The sequence below is a fragment of the Lissotriton helveticus genome, chromosome 5_1 (assembly GCF_964261635.1).
Source record: "Lissotriton helveticus chromosome 5_1, aLisHel1.1, whole genome shotgun sequence".
In the NCBI taxonomy this organism is placed as follows: Eukaryota; Metazoa; Chordata; class Amphibia; order Caudata; family Salamandridae; genus Lissotriton; species Lissotriton helveticus.
In genome coordinates, this window is record NC_136065.1 from 1849837652 (window position 1) to 1849853298 (window position 15647).

General features: G+C 52.4%; 1 long non-coding RNA gene across 1 annotated transcript in view; it reads right to left on the minus strand.

The window, feature by feature from the left end:
• Positions 1 to 15313, minus strand: part of LOC144755903 (uncharacterized) — a 31726-nt gene extending 16413 nt beyond the window's left edge. Inside the window, exon 1 of the long non-coding RNA XR_013594993.1 lies at positions 15178 to 15313. This is a non-coding gene — a long non-coding RNA (uncharacterized LOC144755903). The remainder of the gene's footprint in view (positions 1 to 15177) is intronic.
• Between the last annotated feature and the right edge of the window lie 334 nt (positions 15314 to 15647).

Sequence of the window (15647 nt, forward strand, 5' to 3'; positions counted from 1 at the left end):
AAACAACCCTTATTGATGATTGGTTGTAAGTCAACCTTATAGACCAGCTATCCTAGTAGCATGGACACGAGCAGTCTAAGGCTAAGACTCTAGAGGGCGTGTTAAGCCAGCTGTTTTACCATCACATTACCCCTTGAACACCCAGTGAAAGGACACCACACAAGTGTTATGAAAATAAACAATGTATTTATTAGAATCACAACAGCCCTGTACTCTTTATGAGGACAGGGTGCTAGGCACACAACAAAACTCTTACGAAAATACTTAAGTTAGCACGGTATACACAAATGCCCGAGGGGCACGAAAAACCATATACTTTAAAAGTGGAATGCGAAATTACTAGCAGGTAAGTACAGTACTAATAGGCTTTGGAATCGCTAGGACTTGACTATGGAATCGTTAGATTACTTCTAGGAGGCCTAGGGTACTCGGGTGCAGAGTGTGCACTCTCACGCGGGATGCGGGACAAAGTCTATGGTAGCTAGTAACGCTAAAGTTAGTGTTCACGGGCGAACCCGACCTGGTAGGGAGAAAACGACAGTGGATCCTGACCCTTGGATAGTGAGGCTATGCTGGGGCACCAAAATGCCGAAGTTACCTAGCCCAGGGGCTGCAGCTGCATAGGTCTCAAAAGACGTCGGGAATCCTCGTTGCCGGACCAGGAGCCTGGAAGAAAGATGCTGGCAGGCGACCAGTGAAGATAGTTCGAAGTGATCCAAGCCTGGATCTGGAAGATGGATGACACCTGAAAGCAGAGGGGACCAAGTTCGTGACTACTAGCCAGTAGTCAGTGGGTACCAGGAGGGCACCGGATGGTAGTCACCTCGACTAGGTGAGTGGGCGACGCTGTGCTCTGCAGATCTCACGGACCAGGAGGCGTTGTCGGCGACCAAGATGGAGAGGCGAGCTGTCCCACGATGGATGAAGCTGTCGGCGTCGAAGAACCCAGGATTGGGCAACAAAGCCTTGGCTAATTCAAGCCCACGCGGTGGACTCAAAATGGCGTCTTGAGTGGACCAGGAGGGTCCGGGGTGCTCCTCTTCTGGAAGGGAGCAAGAGCCAGTCTGGAGCAACCAGACTAGCAGCAGTGATGTCGTCGGGCGTCGTTCAGAAGGCCACAAGCCAGCGGGCTAGTAGCCAAACAACACGGTGAGCAGCAAAAAGCAGAAGGGCCCCACGCCGATCGTGGAGATGCTGGGGGGCTACTCTTCGGTGCTGGAGCTGCTCAGGGTCGGGGCTTCTCGGACCCCAAAGCACTCGCCAGGAAATTACTCGGCGGGCTTGCTGTGCAGAAGTCGTGCAGTCTTGGCAATAGTCGGTCCCTTGAGGTCTCGTCGCACTCACGGTTCTCAGCTTGGCTGTAGAGGTGAGTAGAGGTCGGAGGTGCCAGGGAAGCCGGGTCTTGTCGAGCTGGGCAGTCGGATTCCGGAGGAAGGACTTACAGCAGACCGCAGTGTTCTTGCAATGGTGCCTGCGGATGCAGGGTGACTACTCCTTAGTCACAAGGGAGAATCTTGAAGAAGGAAATCTTGAAGTCCTTTCGCAGAAAGTCGTGTCTTGATTCCAAAGATGATCTAATTTGGAAGGGGGCCTGCTCCTACCTTTATCTGGGAAAAGGGGGCCTGCACGCGACTAGGTCCTGCCCTATGGGTGGGACCAGGAGGGGGGTGGTTACACCCACTTCCTTGGCGGGCTTTTCCCCAGCTCAGGGTCTGGAGTGTCCCTGGAACTGGTTCAAGCCGGCCTATGCATAGTGAGCACCGGGGTGCCACTTGCAGTCACCTTCCTCTGAAGCCCTGCCTACCTAGGATACACAAAATCCTGTCTGGGATGGTGCTGGCACCGCCCCTGGCAGGAAACGCTTTGTCCTTATCTCCTGCTCTGGGAGGACTCCCAGAAGCAGGAGGGCAGACTTGTGTCTCGGTGGCAGCATCCATTTTGTGGAGCTGAGGCTCTGTTTGACTTTAACCGGGGTTAGGGGTTACATACATGTCGTGTCCCTCTAGAAGGGTGGAAGGCTAACCCCGTCACCAGAATTGGCGAGGGGTTAGTATTCCAATTCGTATGACACCTTACTCGACATGTTTTGATAAAGCGATACCAGAGTTGGCATATAACCGCGAGGATTATAATGCACTTAAGAGTATATGGTATGCGATATCATGGAAACGGCTAAGGGATGGATCCCGAAAGCCGCAGACAGGCTCAGCTCATGCCAGAGCACCATCTCACACGATTCCAAGCACTCTGCCTTCAGGATTGTTAAGGCCTGCCATAGGAGTGACTGATAGGAGATCTGTGTGTCCATTTTAGGGTTAGATATAGGTATACTATATCTAAAGCAAAGGGTGAGTACACCACCTTGCCCCAGCTATCGTGCAGCCAGTTGTGTCAGTTTAGTTAGTCAGCCCAGGGGTGGCATAATACATGCTTCAGCCCCTGGGAGACTTCTGGGTACACCTCAGCCCTGGGTACAGGGACTTGGAGAGGGCCCAGTGCCAATTCAGTACCTGAGTACAATTTGGATAGAGAGAACAGCTAGGCTGTGGGTCTGATTAGCAGGCCCACAGCCAGGGAAAGTCGTAAACCAGTGCAGCAAAAAGCAAAAATCTGGGTGATCATAGGATTGCAGACCCTACTCTCCTACACACTGCGTGGTAAAAGTTGCGTTGTAAAGGATGTTTCCCACTCTACATCAGTGCCAGGCCACCATGGACACACTCCATGTCAGTGTCGGCCATGAGACACACTCTACATCAGTGTGAGGCCACCATGAGACACACTCCACATCAGTGTCAGCCATGAGACACACTCCATGTCAGTGTCAGTCATGAGACACACTCTACATCAGTGCCAGGTCAGCCATGACACACACTCTACATCCATGCCAGGGCACCATGAGACACACTCCATGTCAGTGTCAGCCATGAGACTCACTCTACATCAGTGCCAGGCCACCATGCGACACACTCCATGTCAGTGTCAGCCAGGAGACACACTCTACATCAGTGCCAGGCCACCATGAGACACACTCCATGTCAGTGTCAGCAAGGAGACACACTCTACATGGATGTATGACATTACAACGCATGCTTTTACATCGCATGCTTTTACAACGCTGTTTTTACAACGCATACCATTACAACTCATAGTGCTTTTAGGCGCTGGATAGTGAATTGTTTAATTTACTATTCCAACTCCAGTCCCCGTGGATAGTAGGGAAGGTGTTGGATAGTACATTAAACACATTCCCTATCCTAGAGCGCCCCCCAGCGCAATGCGTTGTAATGGTTTGCGTTGTAAGAGTTGCGTCGTAAAGGCACTGCGTGGTAAAAGTTGCGTTGTAAAGGATGTTTCCCACTCTACATCAGTGCCAGGCCACCATGGACACACTCCATGTCAGTGTCGGCCATGAGATACACTCTACATCAGTGTGAGGCCACCATGAGACACACTCTACATCAGTACCAGGCCACCATGAGACACACTCCATGTCAGTGTCAGTCATGAGACCCACTCTACATCAGTGCCAGGCCACCAAGAGACACACTCCACGTCAGTGTCAGCCATGCGACACACTTTACATCAGTGGCAGGCCACCATGAGACACACTCCCCCAGTGTCAGCCATGAGACACACTCTGCATCAGTGCCAGGGCAACGTGAGACACACTCCACGTCAGTGTCAGCCATGAGACACACTCTACATCAGTGCCAGGGCAACGTGAGACACACCCCATGTCGGTGTCAGCCATAAGACGCACTTTACATCAGTGCAAGGGCACCATGAGACACACTCCATCTCAATATCAGCCATCAGACACACTCTACATCAGAGCCAGACCACCATGAGGCACACTCCATGTCAGTATCAGCCATGAGACACACTCTACATCAGTGCCAGGCCACCATGAGGCACACTCCACGTCAGTGTCAGCCATGAGACACACTCCATGTCAGTGTCAGTCATGAGACACACTCTACATCAGTGCCAGGTCAGCCATGACACACACTCTACATCGATGCCAGGGCACCATGAGACACACTCCATGTCAGTGTCAGCCAGGAGACACACTCTACATCAGTGCCAGGCCACCATGAGACACACTCCATGTCAGTGTCAGCAAGGAGACACACTCTACATCAGTGCCAGGCCACCATGAGACACACTCCATGTCAGTGTCAGCAAGGAGACACACTCAACATCAGTGCCAGGCCACCATGAGACGCACTCCATGTCAGTGTCGGCCATGAGACACACTCTACATCGGTGTGAGGCCACCATGAGACACACTCTACATCAGTACCAGGCCACCATGAGACACACTCCATGTCAGTGTCAGTCATGAGACACACACTACATCAGTGCCAGGGTAACGTGAGACACACTCCACGTCAGTGTCAGCCATGAGACACACTCTACATCAGTGCCAGTCCACCATGAGATACACTCCATGACAGTGTCAGCTATGAGACACACTTTACATCAGTGCCAGGCCACCATGAGACACACTCCATGTCAGTGTCAGCCAGGAGACACACCATACATCAGTGCCAGGCCACCATGGACACACTCCATGTCAGTGTCAGCAAGGAGACACACTCTACATCAGTGCCAGGCCAAAATGAGACACACTCCATGTCAGCCATGAGACACACTCTACATCAGTGTCAGGCCACCATGAGACACACTCCCCCAGTGTCAGCCATGAAACACAGTTTACACCAGTGCCAGGGCAACGTGAGACCCACTCCACGTCAGTGTCAGCCATGAGACGCACTCTACATCCATGCCAGGGCACCATGACACACACTCCATGTCAGTGTCAGCCAGGAGACACACTCTACATCAGTGCCAGGCCACCATGAGACACACTCTACATCAGTGCCAGTCCACCATGAGATACACTCCATGACAGTGTCAGCTATGAGACACACCATACATCAGTGTCAGGCCACCATGAAACACACTCCCCCAGTGTCAGCCATGAAACACAGTTTACACCAGTGCCAGGGCAACGTGAGACCCACTCCACGTCAGTGTCAGCCATGAGACGCACTCTACATCCATGCCAGGGCACCATGACACACACTCCATGTCAGTGTCAGCCAGGAGACACACTCTACATCAGTGCCAGGCCACCATGAGACACACTCCATGTCAGTGTCAGCCAGGAGACACACCATACATCAGTGCCAGGCCACCATGGACACACTCCATGTCAGTGTCGGCCATGAGACACACTCTACATCAGTGCCAGGCCACCATGGACACACTCCATGTCAGTGTCAGCAAGGAGACACACTCTACATCAGTGTCAGGCCACCATGAGACACACTCCATGTTAGTGTCAGCAAGGAGACACACTCTACATCAGTGCCAGGCCACCATGAGACACACTCCATGTCAGTGTCAGCAAGGAGACACACTCTACATCAGTGCCAGGCCACCATGAGACACACTCCATGTCAGTGTCAGCAAGGAGACACACCATACATCAGTGCCAGGCCACCATGGACACACTCCATGTCAGTGTCAGCAAGGAGACACACTCTACATCAGTGCCAGGCCACCATGAGACACACTCCATGTCAGTGTCAGCAAGGAGACACACTTTACATCAGTGCCAGGCCACCATGAGACACACTCCATGTCAGTGTCAGCCAGGAGACACACCATACATCAGTGCCAGGCCACCATGGACACACTCCATGTCAGTGTCAGCAAGGAGACACACTCTACATCAGTGCCAGGCCAAAATGAGACACACTCCATGTCAGCCATGAGACACACTCTACATCAGTGTCAGGCCACCATGAGACACACTCCATGTCAGTGTCAGCCATGAGACACACTCTACATCAGTGCCAGGCCACCATGGACGCACTCCGTGTCAGTGTCGGCCATGAGACATACTCTACATCAGTGTGAGGCCACCATGAGACACACTCCATGTCAGTGTCAGCCAGGAGACACACCATACATCAGTGCCAGGCCACCATGGACACACTCCATGTCAGTGTCGGCCATGAGACACACTCTACATCGGTTTAAGGCCACCATGGACACACTCCATGTCAGTGTCGGCCATGAGACACACTCTACATCAGTGTGAGGCCACCATGAGACGCACTCCATGTCAGTGTCGGCCATGAGACACACTCTACATCGGTGTGAGGCCACCATGAGACACACTCTACATCAGTACCAGGCCACCATGAGACACACTCCATGTCAGTGTCAGTCATGAGACAAACTCTTCATCAGAGCCAGGCCACCATGAGACACACTCCCCCAGTGTCAGCCATGAGACACACACTACATCAGTGCCAGGGCAACGTGAGACACACTCCACGTCAGTGTCAGCCATGAGATACACTCTACATCAGTGCCAGGCCACCATGAGATACACTCCATGTCAGTGTCAGCTATGAGACACACCATACATCAGTGTCAGGCCACCATGAGACACACTCCCCCAGTGTCAGCCATGAAACACAGTTTACACCAGTGCCAGGGCAACGTGAGACCCACTCCACGTCAGTGTCAGCCATGAGACGCACTCTACATCCATGCCAGGGCACCATGAGACACACTCCATGTCAGTGTCAGCCAGGAGACACACTCTACATCAGTGCCAGTCCACCATGAGACACACTCCATGTCAGTGTCAGCCAGGAGACACACCATACATCAGTGCCAGGCCACCATGGACACACTCCATGTCAGTGTCGGCCATGAGACACACTCTACATCAGTGCCAGGCCACCATGGACACACTCCATGTCAGTGTCAGCAAGGAGACACACTCTACATCCGTGCCAGGCCACCATGAGACACACTCCATGTCAGTGTCAGCAAGGAGACACACTCTACATTATTATTATTATTTTATTATGTTTCTTATATAGCGCCTGAATCGACCCCCGAAGGGGTATCTCCGCGCTTGCCTTGGGAACCCGTCCTGGCTTTTTCCCTGTGAGATAGCCCCTACAGGGCATCCCCAAGGTGAAAGCCAGGCATCCCGCCGCAGGGGGGCCGTTGTGGAGATTAAGCAAGCTTAATGCCCAGAGTTGCAGAGTGTGAACCCATGATTAGGTCAGGCACCGAAGCGAGAATTATCGAGTCCATGGACATTTGAGCTCAAGACCCTGCCGCGTCAGGAATTGAACCCTGGTCCCGGGTCTGACCTCTGCTTCAGGGTCTGCCTGCTCTAACCAGTGAGCCACACTTCTCCACATCAGTGCCAGGCCACCATGAGACACACTCCATGTCAGTGTCAGCAAGGAGACACACCATACATCAGTGCCAGGCCACCATGGACACACTCCATGTCAGTGTCAGCAAGGAGACACACTCTAAATCAGTGCCAGGCCACCATGAGACACACTCCATGTCAGTGTCAGCAAGGAGACACACTTTACATCAGTGCCAGGCCACCATGAGACACACTCCATGTCAGTGTCAGCCAGGAGACACACCATACATCAGTTCCAGGCCACCATGGACACACTCCATGTCAGTGTCAGCAAGGAGACACACTCTACATCAGTGCCAGGCCACAATGAGACACACTCCATGTCAGCCATGAGACACACTCTACATCAGTGTCAGGCCACCATGAGACACACTCCATGTCAGTGTCAGCCATGAGACACACTCTACATCAGTGCCAGGCCACCATGAGACGCACTCCGTGTCAGTGTCGGCCATGAGACATACTCTACATCAGTGTGAGGCCACCATGAGACACACTCCATGTCAGTGTCAGCCAGGAGACACACCATACATCAGTGCAAGGGCACCATGAGACACACTCCATCTCAATATCAGCCATCAGACACACTCTACATCAGAGCCAACCACCATGAGGTACACTCCATGTCAGTATCAGCCATGAGACACACTCTACATCAGTGCCAGGCCACCATGAGGCACACTCCACGTCAGTGTCAGCCATGAGACACACTCCATGTCAGTGTCAGTCATGAGACACACTCTACATCAGTGCCAGGTCAGCCATGACACACACTCTACATCCATGCCAGGGCACCATGAGACACACTCCATGTCAGTGTCAGCCAGGAGACACACTCTACATCAGTGCCAGGCCACCATGAGACACACTCCATGTCAGTGTCAGCAAGGAGACACACTCTACATCAGTGCCAGGCCACCATGAGACACACTCCATGTCAGTGTCAGCAAGGAGACACACTCAACATCAGTGCCAGGCCACCATGAGACGCACTCCATGTCAGTGTCGGCCATGAGACACACTCTACATCGGTGTGAGGCCACCATGAGACACACTCTACATCAGTACCAGGCCACCATGAGACACACTCCATGTCAGTGTCAGTCATGAGACACACACTACATCAGTGCCAGGGTAACGTGAGACACACTCCACGTCAGTGTCAGCCATGAGACACACTCTACATCAGTGCCAGTCCACCATGAGATACACTCCATGACAGTGTCAGCTATGAGACACACCATACATCAGTGTCAGGCCACCATGAGACACACTCCCCCAGTGTCAGCCATGAAACACAGTTTACACCAGTGCCAGGGCAACGTGAGACCCACTCCACGTCAGTGTCAGCCATGAGACGCACTCTACATCCATGCCAGGGCACCATGACACACACTCCATGTCAGTGTCAGCCAGGAGACACACTCTACATCAGTGCCAGGCCACCATGAGACACACTCCATGTCAGTGTCAGCCAGGAGACACACCATACATCAGTGCCAGGCCACCATGGACACACTCCATGTCAGTGTCGGCCATGAGACACACTCTACATCAGTGCCAGGCCACCATGGACACACTCCATGTCAGTGTCAGCAAGGAGACACACTCTACATCAGTGCCAGGCCACCATGAGACACACTCCATGTTAGTGTCAGCAAGGAGACACACTCTACATCAGTGCCAGGCCACCATGAGACACACTCCATGTCAGTGTCAGCAAGGAGACACACTCTACATCAGTGCCAGGCCACCATGAGACACACTCCATGTCAGTGTCAGCAAGGAGACACACCATACATCAGTGCCAGGCCACCATGGACACACTCCATGTCAGTGTCAGCAAGGAGACACACTCTACATCAGTGCCAGGCCACCATGAGACACACTCCATGTCAGTGTCAGCAAGGAGACACACTTTACATCAGTGCCAGGCCACCATGAGACACACTCCATGTCAGTGTCAGCCAGGAGACACACCATACATCAGTGCCAGGCCACCATGGACACACTCCATGTCAGTGTCAGCAAGGAGACACACTCTACATCAGTGCCAGGCCAAAATGAGACACACTCCATGTCAGCCATGAGACACACTCTACATCAGTGTCAGGCCACCATGAGACACACTCCATGTCAGTGTCAGCCATGAGACACACTCTACATCAGTGCCAGGCCACCATGGACGCACTCCGTGTCAGTGTCGGCCATGAGACATACTCTACATCAGTGTGAGGCCACCATGAGACACACTCCATGTCAGTGTCAGCCAGGAGACACACCATACATCAGTGCCAGGCCACCATGGACACACTCCATGTCAGTGTCGGCCATGAGACACACTCTACATCGGTTTAAGGCCACCATGGACACACTCCATGTCAGTGTCGGCCATGAGACACACTCTACATCAGTGTGAGGCCACCATGAGATGCACTCCATGTCAGTGTCGGCCATGAGACACACTCTACATCGGTGTGAGGCCACCATGAGACACACTCTACATCAGTACCAGGCCACCATGAGACACACTCCATGTCAGTGTCAGTCATGAGACAAACTCTTCATCAGAGCCAGGCCACCATGAGACACACTCCCCCAGTGTCAGCCATGAGACACACACTACATCAGTGCCAGGGCAACGTGAGACACACTCCACGTCAGTGTCAGCCATGAGACACACTCTACATCAGTGCCAGGCCACCATGAGATACACTCCATGTCAGTGTCAGCTATGAGACACACCATACATCAGTGTCAGGCCACCATGAGACACACTCCCCCAGTGTCAGCCATGAAACACAGTTTACACCAGTGCCAGGGCAACGTGAGACCCACTCCACGTCAGTGTCAGCCATGAGACGCACTCTACATCCATGCCAGGGCACCATGAGACACACTCCATGTCAGTGTCAGCCAGGAGACACACTCTACATCAGTGCCAGTCCACCATGAGACACACTCCATGTCAGTGTCAGCCAGGAGACACACCATACATCAGTGCCAGGCCACCATGGACACACTCCATGTCAGTGTCGGCCATGAGACACACTCTACATCAGTGCCAGGCCACCATGGACACACTCCATGTCAGTGTCAGCAAGGAGACACACTCTACATCAGTGCCAGGCCACCATGAGACACACTCCATGTCAGTGTCAGCAAGGAGACACACTCTACATCAGTGCCAGGCCACCATGAGACACACTCCATGTCAGTGTCAGCAAGGAGACACACCATACATCAGTGCCAGGCCACCATGGACACACTCCATGTCAGTGTCAGCAAGGAGACACACTCTACATCAGTGCCAGGCCACCATGAGACACACTCCATGTCAGTGTCAGCAAGGAGACACACTTTACATCAGTGCCAGGCCACCATGAGACACACTCCATGTCAGTGTCAGCCAGGAGACACACCATACATCAGTGCCAGGCCACCATGGACACACTCCATGTCAGTGTCAGCAAAGAGACACACTCTACATCAGTGCCAGGCCAAAATGAGACACACTCCATGTCAGCCATGAGACACACTCTACATCAGTGTCAGGCCACCATGAGACACACTCCATGTCAGTGTCAGCCAGGAGACACACCATACATCAATGCCAGGCCACCATGGACACACTCCATGTCAGTGTCGGCCATGAGACACACTCTACATCAGTGTGAGGCCACCATGAGACACACTCCATGTCAGTGTCGGCCATGAGACACACTCTACATCGGTGTGAGGCCACCATGAGACACACTCTACATCAGTACCAGGCCACCATGAGACACACTCTACATCAGTGCCAGACCACCATGAGACACACTCCATGTCAGTGTCAGCCTGGAGACACACTCTATGTCAGTGCCAGGCCACCATGAAACACACTCCATGTCAGTGTCAGTCATGAGACCCACTCTACATCAGTGCCAGGCCACCATGAGGCGCACTCCCCCAGTGTCAGCCACGAGACAAACTCTTCATCAGAGCCGGCCACCATGAGACGCACTCCCCCAGTGTCAGCCATGAAACACAGTTTAAACCAGTGCCAGGGCAACGTGAGACCCACTCCACGTCAGTGTCAGCCATGAGACGCACTCTACATCAGTGCCAGGCCACCATGAGGCGCACTCCCCCAGTGTCAGCCACGAGACAAACTCTTCATCAGAGCCGGCCACCATGAGACGCACTCCCCCAGTGTCAGCCATGAAACACAGTTTACACCAGTGCCAGGGCAACGTGAGACCCACTCCACGTCAGTGTCAGCCATGAGACGCACTCTACATCAGAACCAGGCCACCATGAGACACACTCCACGTCAGTGTCAGCCATGAGACACACTCTACGTCAGTGCCAGGCCACCATGAGGCGCACTCCCCCAGTGTCAGCCATGAGACACACTCTACATCAGAGCCAGGCCACCATGAGACACACTCCATGTCAGTGTCAGCCATGAGACACACTCTACATTAGTGCCAGGCTACCATGAGACACACTCTACATCAGAGCCAGGCCACGATGAGGCGCACCCCCCCCAGTGTCAGCCATGAGACACACTCTCATCAGAACCAGGCTACCATGAAACACACTCCATGTCAGTGTCAGCCATGAGACACACTCTACATCAGTGCCAGGCCACCATGAGACACACTCCATGTCAGTGTCAGCCATGAGACACACTCTACATCAGTGCCAGGCCACCATGAGACACACTCCATGTCAGTGTCAGCCATGAGACACACTCTACATCAGTGCTAGGCAACCATGAGACACACTCCATGTCAGTGTCAGCCATGAGACACACTCTACATCAGTGTCAGCCCACCATGAGACACACTCCATGTCAGTGTCAGTCATGAGACACAGTCTACATCAGTGCTAGGCCACCATGAGACACAGTCCATGTCAGTGTCAGCCATGAGATACACTCTACATCAGTGTGAGGCCACCATGAGACATACTCCATGTCAGTGTCAGCCATGAGACACACTCTACATCAGTGTCAGCCCACCATGCGACACACTCCATGTCAGTGTCAGCCATGAGACACACTCTACATCAGTGTCAGGCCACCATGAGACACACTCCATGTCAGTGTCAGCCATGAGACACACTCTACATCAGTGCTAGGTCCACTTCATATTAGTGCTGGGCCATGAGGCATACTTATGTCAGTGACAGGCCATGAGAAACGCACTGGTGAGCATGAGCAAAATTGCTAACTCCACGTCAATGCAGGTCAGAGAGACAACCCCTGTTCAGTGTTATGGAAATAATAGACAGGCTATGAAGACACATGCAATGTCGATGCCTTGGAATACACTCTCTGCAGATGCCAGGCAACTTTTATGGAACGTACAAGACGTTTTTAGAAGAGTACGGGCATTTACTTCGGAACTGTGACAAAGAATAACATTTCAACCCCTTCTTTCAACAGCATCCTGGATTTGAGATTTAAAAAAGCCATAGTTATCTAGAAAAGGATGTCCTGGGGCTACATACCCAGACGGAAGCTGGCCAGCCACTGTCAGTATGCCCTCGTCTGTCTACAATGAGCCTTTGTTGCCCTCGAGGCCTTCTGTGATAGAACCCATTAGATATCAACCTTCAGGAAAGTGACATTTCATTCTTTGAGTGCAGGGGCTTTAAAAAGGTTGGTCTTTGTCTGGAAGTCACTCAAGGTTGCCCCAGAATAGCTTGATTTGGGTGTTCGCAGACACCCGGCTGATATGGACCCCATCAATAGCATTTAAAAACAAGCATTTGCAATGCAATAGGTCTCGCAGCATTAAAGTTTGAGTTATTGGCATTGTAAATGACAATGCTATGCATTAATTTTTTTTTATTTGCAATTGTTATATAAACATTGTTTGTGAATGGTTAGCTGGTGAACTAGTATTACTGCTTATACTAGACATGTTTCTGCAGCGCCCATACGCACTTTGGCATGGCTTCTGTATGCTATAGGCTGTGCAGCCAGCAGCCTCCTTTCCTCCGTCGGCCCCAAAGGAGGTTGAGATGCTGTATTACTGCTACCTCTATTATCACTATTTTTATTTTTATTTATTTATTTAATGCGATTTTATATAGCGCGAACTTTACCCGAAGGTGTCAGAGCGCTTTACATAAGAACCAGCTGCAAAACATAAAGTCTAAGGATTACGTGCGTTACATAAAAGATACAAACAGAAAAAATTGCAAATGTACAAGATGTAAAGTCACACAAAGAAGAGACTGGTGATTAGAGTTATCTCTATATACATGGGGAAGGGCTATGAATGGATATACTCTAAGAGTAACGTAGGAATGGTAGAGAGTACAAAGGTCTACGCATATTAGACGGTGTATATGCGCATTGCGCAGTTTGTCACGGCTTCTGGGCGCTATAGAAGGCCCAGCCTCTTCCCCACCTCAGTACTATGGTTCTGTCTCAGGGCGGGTGACATGCCGCGTGTGACGCTGTATTTCCACTGCGATCACCAACCTCAACACACCTCTGTCTAGGAATCCCGCGCCGTCATCTTGTGGGTTTCGGTTCACCGAGTAGGGCGTCCTTCACGAGGCGCTATATCTTCTCAGATGACACTCACTCTTTCTGCAGCGGACGCACCTCGAGGCATGGTAGGTGGGGCATAGGGAACATACGTGGAACAGCAGCACACCACAGAATCTACGGTGGATTTGTTGCACAAACAGACAAGCATACACAGAACACAAATAGAGACAGGCGCACAACAGACACAAAGACACATTCCCGCAATGGCAAATGACTCAGGCAAACACAGCCAGACACAAATACCCACAAACCCACACAAAAACACAGACTCAGAAACACACAGGGCACAATCACAAAGTCGCGCTCATACGCACACATACATGCAGACACAATCAGAAGCACAAACACCCACAATCAAAATATTACGAGCCAGGAAGGCGCCAGAGACTGAATACACAAGGTGTAGTGCCTGTCTGTGGTGCAGCACCCGGGATGAGTGTTCTCTCGAGTGGGGCGAGGGCTCATTTTGTGGGAGGGCCCCCCCCCCCACCTCCCGTGGTAAGGGCCGAGGTGGGGGCGAGCGGGGCCGCTGGAGATAGAGGTAACAGTTGGCAATGGAAGCCAGAGCCCCTGGCCGGGCGGGAGTCGTCAGACGGGAGTCTCCGTCCCTGCCCGGGAGATTAGTGCGTCTCCCTCGCCACATTCCCCGCAGTCCTGGCGGCTCGCACAGCCCCCCGCCCCCACCCATGAATCATGGGCTTGTCACCCTGCACCAGGCCGGAGACACAGAGACACCTCTGTAGCACGTTTATAGCACTTTAAGTGGCGGGTGGACTGGCCGCTCCATGGAGACGCTCTCGAGGCCCGGGGGTGTTACAGTCGTCCCCCCACCTCACCCCTCCTCCCAGCACTGGTGAGGACTGAACCCTCCCAGCAGCGGGTCTGCGGGGCCGTGGGGAAGGGGTGGGTGGAATTACATCTGCCGTCGCACGTGGACATCCGAATCTGTTTTCATTCCTGGGTTTGGACATGTGTTTGTGCTCTTCTTCCCCCGCGCTGGTTTATGGTCCAGACTTAGCTCAGCGGGTTTAACACCAGCTGCACAGCTGTGAAAACCAACCTTCCGTTGGCGCACGTTCTCTCTTTGTTCTTTGGAAAGTGGGTACAATAAGTGCTATTCTGCCGGGCAAATAAGCTATTCTTTGTACGCTAGGACACAACGTACTTTGTGCTTCGTCCGATTATGTCACTATTGCGCATTGTTAGCAACATATCTTCTTTTTATAGCGCTTCGTGCCAGAGGCCCCCTAGTAATGAGCTGGCACCAATTGTTATAAGGACTCCAAGAAGAAGGGGAAAAAAAAACGAGCCTGTCTGGGGAGATCACTTTGTAGCCTTCGGGAAACAATTCTACCACCTCACCCACCTGTAACCAAGAGGCTCAGTGGGCTGTTGTATCCAAAGCAGAGTTCCCTTCTTTATCTTCACGCACGTATTTCTTCATTGCTTTAACTTGTGCGGCGCCTTTGTCTATGCGCTAGAGAACGAAACCGAGATTTCGAAAGAAGCCAGAGTCGGAAAAAGACTGCTGGTGTCCGGAAGTCAGGCAAAGTCGCCTGTGACGGGGGCGGGGCTTCAGCTGCAACCAAGTGATCGCGAACTACAAAAAACAAGGAAACCCGACACGTCAGCAAAAAAAACGAGCTTCCCAGGAGACAGCGCCTGGCCACAGCGCGCGTTCGCGTGCGCGTGGCACTTTCAAATCGCCATGCGCGCGGCCAGTGCTGTCCTCCTGGAAAGCTCCTGGAAAGCAGACACGCTGACTATAGGTCTTTGGCGAGAGCGAGCTTCGCTCGCTTCACCGAGACCTAAAGAGGCCTGCTTTAACGGGAAATA